The following is a 14,252-nucleotide window of genomic DNA, read 5'->3' on the forward strand; positions in this document are numbered from 1 at the left end:
CATCTGCAAACACATGGCCAAACGTTTTACACTTCTTGCATTGTATCTTATATATCCCAATTTTAGATAGGGTGGTAAATACTCATCAAACATCAATCGTACAGATACACTTTGCTCCTTTTTCCCATTCTTCATACAGGTCAAGCAACATGCATTTAACTTTTCCTGGAATTTGTTGCCTAAGATATTGATTATCAATGTCCAACGTGATGCCAGAGAACACCTTTTACCGGTGCCCTGTTCCGGAAATCAAAGCTGTCCACTTCATGCTTTGATTAATTTGCGTGCCACGATGCACGCTCCTTCTGCTCTTTAGATACACATCATTGCATCTTTAGATGCAATCAAAGTAACTCCTGGTTACTTTGATTGCATCAACTTTTCCCAACAGCGCCTTTAAACATAATCAAGCACTTTATTTTTTAAATAAAATAACAAATAAATTACTTGAATTTCTGCTAAACTACCATTTGAATAATCGCTCAAAAGACCTGTGTTTTGAATGCATGTTTGATTAGGAAAACATTGGGATCAGTTATGGGTCTACTTTCGATAGTTTACAAGGTCCAACAAGGCACATTAGCAGCCGCAGGGTGGTCATAGGGTGTATTTTGTTAGGATGTATCAGCGTTAACAGATGTCATTGGAATATGGGCTTCTTCTGATACTGGTCTTGTGGATCATCATCAGCCTATTCAAATCGCAATTTTAAAAATGTAAATCATGGGAAAAATATGTTTAATCAAGGCCACAAATTTCTCTGGCCCAGCCAATATTGGAATCCTGGTGCAGCTAGTGTCTGCAGCTGCTGCGGATGAGAGAGAGCCGTAGTACGCTAAAAGGTGAATCTTGGTGCTGCTAGTGTCTGCTGCGGCTGAGAGAGAACTGTAGTACGCTAAAAGGTGAATCCTGGTGCTGCTAGTGTCTGCAGCTGCTGCAGCTGAGAGAGAACTGTAGTATGCTAAAAGGTGAATCCTGGTGCCGCTAGTGTCTGCAGCTGCTGCGGCTGAGAGATGGCCGTAGTACGCTAACGGGTGAATCCTGGTGACGCTATTTTTAATTTCACCTTTATTTAACCAGGTAGGCTAGTTGAGAACAAGTTCTCATTTAAAAGTTCTCATTCGGGGGCTGTTGGCCCGGCCCGGGGGCTGTTGGCCCGGCCCGGGGGCTGTTGGCCCGGGGGCTGTTGGCCCGGGTTGGAGTAGCCAGGAGGAAGGCATAGCCAGCCGTAGAGAAATGCTTATTGAAATGTTTGATTATCATGGATTTATCGGTGGTGACCATATTACTTAGCCTCAGTGCAGTGGGCAGCTGGGAGGAAGTGCTCTTGTTCTCCATGGACTTTACAGTGTCCAAAAACTTTTTGGAGTTAGCGCTACAGTATGCAAATTTCTGCTTTAATTTAGTTTGCCTGTAAAAGTTGCGCCTCAAGCAGCTCTGATTCTCAATTCTGATGTCCTTTGGGTTGTGGACCATTCTTGATACACACAGGAAACAGTTGAATGTGAAAAACCCAGCAGCGTTGCAGTTCTTGACACTCAAACCGGAGCACCTGGCACCTACTATCATTCCCCGTTCAAAGACACTTAAAAATTGAGTCTTGCCGATTAACACTCAGAATGGCACACATCTCATTCGTCTCCAAGTGTAAAAATGATTATTCAACCTGTCTCCCCTTCATCTACACTGATTTTGAAGTGAATTTAACAAGTGACATCAATAAGGCATCACAGCTTTTGCCTGGATTCACCTGTTCAATCTATGTCAGGGAAAGAGCAAGTGTTCCTAATGTTTTATACAGTCATTGTAAACATGTTTACAGATTGCACTAAAACCTAATCCAGGTGGTGAGTCACAAATGGACTTGGTCTTTTAGCAAATAGGGATATCTAATGTATATAACCCCTACCTTGTCACAACACAATTGATTGGCTCAAATGCATTGAGGAAAGAAATTCCACAATTTAACTTTTAACAAGGCAGACCTGTTAATTGAAATGCATTCCAGGTGAATGCCTCATGAAACTGGTTAAGATAATGCCAAGAGTGTGCAAATCTGTCAAGGCAAAGTGTGGCTACTTTGAAGAATGTCAAATATTAAATATATTTAGTTTTGTTTAACACATTTGTTACTACATGATTCCATATGTGTTATTTCATTAGAACAGAGACCCGTGTTTAATGTCTTCACTGTTATTCTACAATGTAGACAATTAGTCAAAATAAAGAAAAACCCTTTAATAAGTAGGCTTTTCCAAACATTTGACCGGTACTGTATATGCACACTATATATATATATATATATATAGTACTTTCTGGAAGTATTCAGACCCCTTGACTTTTTCCACATTTTGTAAAGTTACAGCCTTATTCTAAAATGTATTAGATAAATGTTTTCCCTCCTCAAACTGCACACAATTCCCCATAATGACAAAGCAAAAACAGATTTTTAGAAATGTTTGCTAATTTATTTGTTGCAGAACAGAAGTACCTTATTTACATAAGTATTCAAACCCTTTGTTATGAGACTTGAAATTGAGCTCAGGCACATCCTGCTTCCTTTTATCATCCTTGAGATGTTTCTACAACTTGATTGGAGTTCACCTGTGGTGAATTCAGTTAATTAGACATGATTTGGATAGACACACACGTGTCTATTTAAGGTTCCACAGTTGACAGCACATGTCAGAGCAAAAACCAAGCCATGGGGTCAAAGGAATTGTCTGTAGAGGTCCAAGACAGGATTGTGTCAAGGCACAGATCTGGGGAAGGCTACCAATTTTTTGTTTTACTGCATTGAAGGTCCCCAAGAACACAGTGGCCTCCATCATTCTTAAATTAAAGAAGTTTGGAACCACAAAGACTTCCTAGAGCTGGTCGCCCAGCCAAACCTGAGCAATCGGGGGAGAAGGGCCTTGGTCAGGGAGGTGACCAAGAACCCAGTGGTCACTCTGACAGAGCTCCAGAGTTCCTCTGTGGAGATGGGACAACCTTCCAGAAGGACAACCATCTCTGCAGCACTCCACCAATCAGGCCTTTATGGTAGAGTGGACAGACGGAAGCCTCTGCTCTGAAAAAGGCACATGACAGTCTGCTTGGAGTTTTCCGAAAGGCACCTAAAGGACTCTCAGATCATGAGAAACAAGATTCTTTGGTCTGATGAAACCAAGATTGAACTCTTTGACCTGAATGCCAAGCGTCACGCCTGGAAGAAACCTGGCACCATCCCTACGGTGAAGCATGGTAGTGGCAGCATCATGCTGTGGGGATGTTTTTTAGCAGCAGGGACGGGAGACTAGTCAGGATCGAGAGAAAAGATGAACTGAGCAAAGCACAGTGAGATCTTTGATGAAAATATCAGTGGCCCACCCAAAGCCCGGACTTGAACCTAATCGAACATCTCTTGAGAGACCTGAAAATAGCTGGGTAGCGATCCTCCCCATCCAACCTGACAGAGCTTGAGAAGATCTGCAGAGAAGAATTGGAGAAACTCCCCAAATTCAGTTGTGCCAAGCTTGTAGCGTCATACCCAAGAATCGAGGCTGTAATCGCTGCCAAAGGTGCTTCAACAAAGTACTGAGTAAAGGGTCTGAATACTTGTGTAAATGTGATATGTTTGTTTTGTTCCATTTATAAATGTGCAATAAAAAATGTACTTGTTTTTGCTTATCATTATGGGTTATTGTGTGTAGATTGATGATAAAAATAAACAATGTAATCAATTTTAGTATAAGGTGTTAACGTAACAAAATGTGTTAAAAGTGAAGGGGTTTGAATTCTTTCCTAATGCACTGTGTATGTGCAGTTGAAGTTGGACGTTTACATACACTTAGGTTGGAGTCATTAAATTTTTTTATTTTTTTATTTTTCAACCACTCCACAAATGTCTTGTTAACAAACTATAGTTTTGGCAAGTCTGTTAGGACATCTACTTTGTGCATGACACAAGTCATTTTTCCAAAAATTGTTTACTGACAGATTATTTAACTTATAATTCACTGTATCACAATTCCAGTGGGTCAGAAGTTTACATACACTAAGTTGACTGTGTCTTTAAACAGCTTGGAAAATTCCAGAAAATTATGTCATGGCTTTAGAAGCTTCTGATAGGCTAATTGACTTAATTTGAGCCAATCAGAAGCTTCTAAAGCAATGACATCAGTTTAATATGAGGAGCAGCTGGACATGTTCTAACCCCTTGTGACAGTCAGTGTTTTACCATAAAGCTCTTTCCCTCATCCTAGTATAGAACCCAGTGTAGTTCATGCTCATCTTCTTCATCAGCAGCGTGATTCATTCTATATTTTTACTTTTGTGTGTGTGTTTGTGTGTGCTACCAACCATGATCGATAGGACGTCCTCACAAAATCAATACATTTTCATGAAATAGGGCCTACCTTGTTGGTTTTTCCCTGACCTTAACACTAACACTGCATTTTTCATGGGTATAGAAACTATTCCTAGTCCTCTCACTGTGGGTTGAAGGTGAAAACAGTTCTAATAAGGTGGCTTTCTTAAAAGGTTTGCCGTTGCACTGAGAAATAAAAGAGCAACCAGCTGAACAAATGTTGTCATCACGACCAGTCAGAGGAAATCGCTTTGAGGCACAGGAGGTCACGCATGCATGAAATGTGGTGACACATGAAAAGGTTTCTAACATAGTTCCCCTCTCTCTTAGACCATGCTCATTGCTAAAATATCAAAGGGAGTACTGAGCTGTCTCTCTCATTGTAAGTGAGTTGCAGAGTGGAGACATTGTTGAAAACAACAAGGCTAACCTAATTTTACTGCAGGGTGTGTAGTGAGGTGCTTATCAGTAGCGCTAGTGGCATCATGCAGGCAGTGCACGCCGAGCATGTGCAATTCAAATGGCTTTCCCCCTTTGTCTGTCTTCGCCCATCTTTCTCTAGGGACTGCCATGAAAAGATAGCAAGTTTCGACAGATGTAACAGAATGGGGAGTGAACTTTGATGTATTCCTGCAGAGAGCTGGGCTGGGTTGTTTGTGTTACATACTCTGATTAATCCATCATTAAGTGGATTTTAGACCGCTTCCCATTTCTCAACTATTCCACAAGACAGGGATTTCACGCTCCCAACTTTTGTAGTTTATCTTTGGAATAATTTACATGCTACTGTAACACCCCTTCCTCTCTAAGCCGATCAACTGAAACAAGACGAGCTGGAAGTGAAATTGGCCCCCTCTCTGTGTGCTATTAAAAATCCAAGTGAAAACTCTTCTTTTTTTTCTTTTTTTTGAGATCCTCTTAACAATCATATGCAGTGGTACTCAGATTTTGGAAATAATTTTGCCCATTTTGTAATTTCAGAATTTGGCCATTCACGTCACGTTTATGATCATTTCATAGAGTGGTTAAAGGGATACTTTGGGATTTTGGCAATGATGCCCTTTACTGTATCTATTGCCCTAGTCAGATGAACTTGGATACCATTTTTTTTTCTCTCTGCATCCAGTTTAAAGGAAGTTAGAGGTAGTTACGTGAGCCAATGCTAACTAGCGTTAGTGCAATGACTAGCTTGCTAGCAGTTACCATAAACTTCCAGTCTATGTGCTAATGCTAGTTAGAAATTGTGCTAACACTAGTTAGCAACTACCTTTAAACCTCACGCAGAGACATACAAATGGTTTCCACAAGTTTAATTTCTACCTGTAGGTAGGGGTGACTATGCATAGATAATAAACAGCGAGAAGCAACAGTGTACAAAACAAATGAAGGGGGGTGGGGGGGTCAATGTAATAGTCCGGTGGCCATTTTATTAGTTGTTCAGCAGTCTTATGGCTTGGGGGTAGAAGCTGTTAAGAAGCCTTTGTCCTAGACTTGTCGCTCCGGTACCGCGTGCTGTGCTGTAGCAGAGGAAACAGTCTGACTTGGGTGATGGAAGTCTCTGACGGGTGTCAGTGTGTTTCAGCCTTACTTCAGGATGGTGTGTGTTTGTTAGCCATACTGTAGGGCTGTGTGTGTGTATTTCAGCCGTACTGTAGGACTGTGTGTGTTTCAGCTATACTGTAGGTGTCAGTTATGGATACACCGATATTACATTTTTGTCCGATACCGATATCTTATGGCCAGGGGTTCCGCTAGCGGCACCCCTCGACAACATTCCGCTGAAAAGGCAGGGAAATTCAAAAATATTTTTTTGAAATATGTAACTTTCATACATTAACAAGTGCAATACACCAAATGAAAAATACACAACTTGTTAATCTACCCATCGTGTCCGATTTTCAAAAAGGCTTTACAGCGAAAGCACAATATATGATTATGAGAGCCAAGTCACAAAAATACACACAGCCATTTTTCCACCTCCAAGATAGGAGTCACAAAAAGCAGAAATATAGATAAAATTAATCACTAACCTTTGATCTTCATCAGATGACACTTATAGGACATCATGTTACACAATACATGTATGTTTTGTTCGATAAAGTGCATATTTATATCCAAAAAATCTGTTTACTTTGGCACGTTACGTTCAGTAATGTTTTGCTTCCAAAACATCCGATGATTTTGCAGAGCGCCACATCAATTTGCAGAAATACTCATAATAAACATTGATAAAAGATACAACTGTTATTCACAGAATTACAGATATACCTCTCCTTAATGTATTAATGCAACCGCTGTGTCAGATTTCAAAAAAACTTTACGGAAAAAGTAAACCATGAAATAATCTGAGTACGGCGCTTAGACAACAAACCAAGCAATACAGATATCCGCCATGTTGGAGTCAACAGAAGTCAGACATAACATTATAAATGTTCACTTACCTTTGATGATCTTCATCGGAATGCACTCCCAGGAATCCCAGTTCCACAATAAATTTGATTTGATTTGTTCGATAAAGTTCATCTTTATGTCCAAATACCTCCTTTTTGTTTGTGCGTTCAGCCCAGTAATCCAAATTCATGACGCACGAGCAGACAAAGTCAAAAAGTTCCGTTAGTCCGTAGAAACATGTCAAGCGAAGTATAGAATCAATCTTTAGGATGTTTTTAACATAAATCTTCAATAATGTTCCAACCTGAGAATTATTTTGTCTTCACAAATGCAATGGAACAGAGCTAACAACTCTCACGTGAACCCGCGTCACGAGCTCATGGCACTCTGCCAGACCACTGACTCATTCAGCTCCCATTCCCCCCTCCTTCACAGTAGAAGCATTAAACAAGGTTCTAAAGACTGTTGACATCTAGTGAATGCCTTAGGAAGTGCAATTTGACCCCATAGACACTGTGTATTCGATAGGCCAAGAGTTGGAAAAACTACAAACCTCAGATTTCCCACTTCCTGGTTGGATTTTTCTCAGGTTTTTGCCTGCCATATGAGTTCTGTCATACTCACAGACATCATTCGAACAGTTTTTTTTAGAAACTTCAGTGTTTTCTATCCAAATCTACTATTAATATGCATATATTAGCAACTGGGGACTGAGTAGCAGGCAGTTTACTCTGGGCACGCTTTTCATCCAAGTGTGAAAATGCTGCCCCCTATCCCAAACAGGATATCCAATATTTTCCTTGCCAAAAAAAACTATACCGATATTTATAATTTTAGCGGCCTTTTAAGCATTCTAGGGAAATAGTTGAAACACACACAGAGACCAAAAAGTTATTTTGTTGACATTTACGTATGTCCCCATTTACGTATGTTTACCAGTAAAACATAATCAAAATCGATTTCTTTCACTTACTTGCTGTGCTGTTTCGTTGTTCATTTGTTCAGTCTCAACCAGGAATTCATCATGCATGTCAACCAGTGAAGTTTCAGCTCTGTCTGTCCGTGGCCTCTCTTCCTCTATGCGCAGTCACTCTGTCCATTTCCATCTTGTTCAGCTGTGTTTGTAACATTTCACGTATACCCTGTTTCTTGTCTGCATCGAAGTAGCGGTCCTTGTACCTAGCATTGAGCATGGTGGCGACACAGTAAAGAGGCTCAGAGAGAATGCCACCGAATCGCTTGCTCACAGCCTCTACAGTCGTGGCCAAAAGTTTTGAGAATGACACACACGAAGTAAGTAAATAAGTTTGCTGCTTCAGTGTCTTTAGATATTTTTGTCAGATGTTACTATGGAATACTGAAGTATAATTACAAGCATTTCGTAATGATGCAAAGAGTCAATATTTGCGGTGTTGACCCTTCTTTTTCAAGACCACTGCAATCCGCCCTGGCATGCTGTCAAATAACTTCTGGGCCCCACTGATGGCAGCCCATTCTTGCATAATCAATGCAATGCAGAATTTGTGGGTTTTTGTTTGTCTACCCGCCTCTTGAGGATTGACCACAAGTTCTCAATGGGATTAAGGTCTGGGGAGTTTCCTGGCCATGGACCCAAAATATCAATGTCTTGTTCCCCGAGCAACTTAGTTATCACTTTTGCCTCATGGCAAGGTGCTCCATCATGCTGGAAAAGGCATTGTTTGTCACCAAACTGTTCCTGGATGGTTGGGAGAAGTTGCTCTTGGAGGATGTGTTGGTTCCATTCTTTATTCATGGCTGTTTTCTCAGGCAAAATTGTGAGTGAGCCCACTCCCTTGGCTGAGAAGCAACCCCACACATGAATGGTCAGGATGCTCAGCATTGCTTGCTGTTTGAGGTTTTAGGCTGGGGCTATATAAATAGATTTGATTTGATAGAGGACTGAGGGTCTTCCAAATATTGAAAGTGTGTAAATAGTTACCCATGTTATTTTGTAAATGTGTGTATATATATATATATTTTTTTTTTCTTCTTTTTTTTAAAATCCATAATTTTTCAAACAAAAAAATCCTAAATTTTTTGGGGGGGGGTGTGTGTTAGAATACCATTTTGGTATTTTGTATATAGTTATTTGTTTCAAAATGTATACCTTCACCAATTTGGCCACTTGGGTACATTTGGGCTACTTGTGTGGGACACCTGGGTGACTTCATGTCATGTAGCACACTCATTTTGGAAGTTATCATTCTGAAACTTTGCACACGTACTGTTGCCCTCTTATATTTTTCTCTGAAATTGTCCCCATCATCCTATCTGAATGTTTGTTTTATCTTGTTCATTTTAAAGATGATGATGATATAAAAATAAAAAAACATATGTTTTTTTTCATTTTATCTCCTACATTCAATTCACATTTACACAAACTTCAGAATGTTTTCTTTCAAATGGTACCAAGAATATGCATATCCTTGGTTCTGTGCCTGAGCTACAGGCTGTTAGATTTGGGTATGTCTTCAGGTGGAAATTGCACAAAGTAGGGGAGGAGCTGCAAGAGGTTAAAAACAAATTCTGAGGTCTTGGCTGATTTTCCCTCCAATTGACTCAAATTATGTCAATTGGCCTATCAGAAGCTTCTAAAGCCATGACATCATTTTCTGGAATTTTCCAAGCTGTTTAAAGGCACAGTCAACTTAGTGTATGTAAACTTCTGACCCACTGGAATTGTGATACAGTGAATTATAAGTTAAATAATCTGTCAGTAAACAATTTTTGGAAAAATGACTTGTGTCATGCACAAAGTAGATGTCCTAACCGACTTGCCAAAACTATAGTTTGTTAACAAGAAATTTGTGGAGTGGTTGAAAAAGAGTTTACATATACACACACACACACACACACACACACACACACACACACACACACACACACACGTAATCGTAGATCTGTGCAGAGGCAAAGTTTGGTAACAGAATTATGGCTAAATCTCCAGAAACTCAGAAAGAATGGGGTGGCGTCAGCTGTAGGGCTGTGACGGCTGTGCAATTCATATTAAAAGATGTATGCATAAAGAATGGGGTGGCGTCAGCTATAGGGCTGTGACAGCTGTAGAATTAATATTAAAAGATGTATGCAGAAAGAATGGGGTGGCGTCAGCTATAGGGCTGTGACGGCTGTGGAATTCATATTAAAAGATGTATGCAGAAAGAATGGGGTGGCGTCAGCTATAGGGCTGTGACGGCTGTGGAATTTGAGGTTACGGTAATTGGCCAGGCCAATGTTACACGGTCACTGACATAACAGTTCAGGGTGGCTTTTCTCTGCAACTTCCCTATTACCATTACACTTTATCAGTAGCATTTCATTATTATTATTATTCAAGTTTTTACCTCTAACTATTAATCTAGTATAAAAATTAAGAAATGTCCGATAGGAGAGGATTGTCCTATTTTCGTACAAACACAATTTAACGCATAGGCTATCAGACTCAAAATAAATGTGCGATTTCACTATTGCATTACACTTCGTTACTGGTTTTTCCTTTTTCATAGATTTTTTTGTATTGTTTCATGTGTACATTTTGTTTTACATGTACATTTTGTTTAAATGTACAGTATGTTACCGTTGTTTTAGGCCTAAAAAAAGGGAGGTTGCAGTTTGGTTTGTAAACTTGTTTACATGGATGCTTCTGAATAAAAACCTATTTGAAACAAGCCGTTACGTTTCGTTATTATCATGGCATTTCATTATTATTATTAAGGTTACTTATGAATCTACAAATTAAGAAATGCCAGACTGGACCTGAATCTGTCACATTTTCGTATTGACACAGCATGACAGAGTCAAAGTAAAGATATATGCCTTCCTTGTCTGTTGGATTTTCTGCATATAAAATGTTTTAATCTGGATTCTATTTCGACGCCAAAACCATGAAGTCTGATTTGGTTTTCTCCCACTTTCCTCTAACTATTTGTGGAACGTCCCTAACCCTGCTGCTGCTTTCATTCGATGGCAGTGGCATTAGTATATGTTCTTCAAATAGAGGATGGCGTAATGAGAGAAGTAATATTGCATAAGCTACTGAAAATAGGCCTTTTACAAGATCAAGTCATGGCAGGAGTTTTGGATTCTTATTAAATGGATGGAGTCCATACAGGCTACTTTAGGAAACTTTCTGAATGGACATATAATGTAAACTCGTACATCGCCTTGGTCCGTACAATTGCCCTTTATTTTAGCGCCCCAAAAACGTAATACTTCAAGATCAACTGTAATGTCAATACTATTGTAAAGCACAATTTCTCTCCTTTCCAACAAAATCAATTACATGACCTAAACGCTGCCTGTTTCTGCATGATTCAAGCAGGCAATGAGCCCCGTCGGGTCTTTTTAAAAATGGCGGGTGGGGAAGCGAAACTAATGCGTGATAGTGAGAAGGACAGATGTCGTGTGGGTAAATTGCTTTTTTCACTCGATCTGTCCAACTTATCTTATCGCCTCTAAAATGTAAATAAAACACTATAAAGAGTTTATATAATGTGTCATTACATACCTATTTGAAGGTTTGTGTCGAATTTGAATCGGGTTTTTAGGGCGGTGCTAAAGTGATCTTAGAAGTAAACAGCTGCTTTGAGAAAGATGATCGCGTGCAATGATGACGCATAAAATGACATGATATCCCCCCTTACCCCTGTCATTGTCCATTTCTTGTTTCTAAAGGATGAGAGAAGTGCTACACCTGGTGGAGAGAGATTGTAAGACAGAAATAGTAGCTTTAAGCGTGCTGTACGTTATGACACGTCAAGATGTAACAGTTTTTTTCAACTTTTCTCCAATACTATAGAGCCGTTACCATGTCGATCAACGCTTTAATAGAAACCTTGTGTTCTCTAGGCACCAAACTAAAGCCAGACTGATATATCGGTTGACCGATATTATCTGCCAATGTTGGCCTTTTTTGGCTTTTACAGATATATCGGTATCGATCTTTAAACCACAGATATTATTTAAAACAAAATGGGGGCTCGTCCGGGATCTTGTTTCCCACGCTCTAATCACCTTCCCTGAAGCTCTGCTGTGCCCAGATATTTGAGTGTTCAAGAGACAATTTTTGTAGTAGAGTTTCTGTCATTGACATCCACCCAGAGGTGTTATAAGGTTGGAGAAATCTTTTTAAAAGTTGCATTAATACGCAGGCTTAAACATTTTTTTTAAAGCCATGGACTTTAAGTTGGAAACATTTGTGAAAAACCATACATGGGAGATGCTAGATAAATATACAAAGGCAAATCTGCTCATCATTGAGGGTCAAGCAGGTGGAAGACTACACCCCGTAGACAGGCAATTGAGGGAGTCAGAACTAAAGGCAAAGTTGGAGCAACAGAAACTAATGTTCGAGGGAAAGACGAGGTGCAGCCAAACATAAAAAATGTGAGAATGCCATTCGAGATAGATATGGAAGCACTCTACATTCAGTCAGGCCACCCTGTACCCTCTACGGAGTTTGATCTTGGTCGGAACAGCCGGCTTGTACCACCTTTCAACGAAAAGGAGGTTTGGAATTGTATTTGACTGTGTTTGAGCAGATTGCCATGTCCCTAAAATGGCCAGATGATATCTGGTCACTGCTCCTCCAAAGTGTTCTGGTGGGAAAAGCTCAGAAATTGTCAGTGGTGGGAAAAATACCCAATTGTCATACTTGAGTAAAAGTAAAGATACCTTAATAGAAAATTTACTCTGGTAAAAGTGAAAGTCACCCAGTAAAATACTAATTGAGTAAATGTCTAAAAGTATTTGGTTTTAAATATGCTTAAGTATCAAAAGTAAATGTAATTGCTAAAATATACTTAAGTATCAAAAGTAAAAGTATAAATCATTTAAATTTCCTTATTTTCAGCAAACACGACGGCACAGTTGTCTTTATTTGTTTTTTACGGATTGCCAGGAGCATACATTTAGATCTGAAGCTGTTAGTAGCCCCAACACACACACAGCAGCCTGCTAATGTCCAATTGACCAGTGTAGAAATACACTGCTCAAAAAAATAAAGGGAACACTTAAACACAATGTAACTCCAAGTCAATCACACTGTCCACTTAGGAAGCAACACCGATTGACAATAAATTTTACATGCTGTTGTGCAAATGGAATAGACAACAGGTGGAAATTATAGGCAATTAGCAAGACACCGCCAATAAAGGAGTGGTTCTGCAGGTGGTGACCTCAGACCACTTCTCAGTTCCTATGCTTCCTGGCTGATGTTTTGGTCACTTTTGAATGCTGGCGGTGCTTTCACTCTAGTGGTAGCATGAGACGGAGTCTGCAACCCACACAAGTGGCTCAGGTAGTGCAGCTCATCCAGGATGGCACATCAATGCGAGCTATGGCAAGAAGGTTTGCTGTGTCTGTCAGCGTAGTGTCCAGAGCATGGAGGCGCTACCAGGAGACAGGCCAGTACATCAGGAGACGTGGAGGAGGCCGTAGGAGGGCAACAACCCAGCAGCAGGACCGCTACCTCCACCTTTGTGCAAGGAGGAGCAGGAGGAGCACTGCCAGAGCCCTGCAAAATGACCTCCAGCAGGCCACAAATGTGCATGTGTCTGCTCAAACAGTCAGAAACAGGCTCCATGAGGGTGGTATGAGGGCCCGACGTCCACAGGTGGGGGTTGTGCCTACAGCCCAACACCGTGCAGGACGTTTGGCATTTGCCAGAGAACACCAAGATTGGCAAATTCGCCACTTGCGCCCTGTGCTCTTCACAGATGAACGCAGGTTCACACTGAGCACATGTGACAGACGTGATAGTCTGGAGACGCCGTGGAGAACGTTCTGCTGCCTGCAACATCCTCCAGCATGACCGGTTTGGCGGTGGGTCAGTCATGGTGTGGGGTGGCATTTCTTTGGGGGGCCGCATGCCACGAGCCCTCCATGTGCTCGCCAGAGGTAGCCTGACTGCCATTAGGTACCGAGATGAGATCCTCAGACCCCTTGTGGGGACCATATGCTGGTGCGGTTGGCCCTGGGTTCCTCCTAATGCAAGACAATGCTAGACCTCATGTGGCTGGAGTGTGTCAGCAGTTCCTGCAAGAGGAAGGCATTGATGCTCCCCAGACCTGAATCCAATTGAGCACATCTGGGACATCATGTCTCGCTCCATCTACCAACGCCACGTTGCACCACAGACTGTCCAGGAGTTGACGGATGCTTTAGTCCAGGTCTGGGAGGAGATCCCTCAGGAGACCATCCGCCACCTCATCAGGAGCATGCCCAGGCGTTGTAGGGGTTGTCATACAGGCACGTGGAGGCCACACACACTACAAAGCCTCATTTTGACTTGTTTTAAGGACATTACATAAAAGTTGGATCAGCCTGTAGTGTGGTTTTCCACTTTAATTTTGAGTGTGACTCCAAATCCAGACCTCCATGGGTTGATAACTTTGATTTCCATTGATAATTTGTGTGTGATCTTGTTGTCAGCACATTCAACTATGTAAAGAAAAAATATTTTAATAAGAATATTTAATTAATTCAGATCTAT

The sequence above is a fragment of the Oncorhynchus clarkii genome, unplaced genomic scaffold (assembly GCF_045791955.1).
Source record: "Oncorhynchus clarkii lewisi isolate Uvic-CL-2024 unplaced genomic scaffold, UVic_Ocla_1.0 unplaced_contig_13839_pilon_pilon, whole genome shotgun sequence".
Lineage (NCBI taxonomy): Eukaryota > Metazoa > Chordata > Actinopteri > Salmoniformes > Salmonidae > Oncorhynchus > Oncorhynchus clarkii.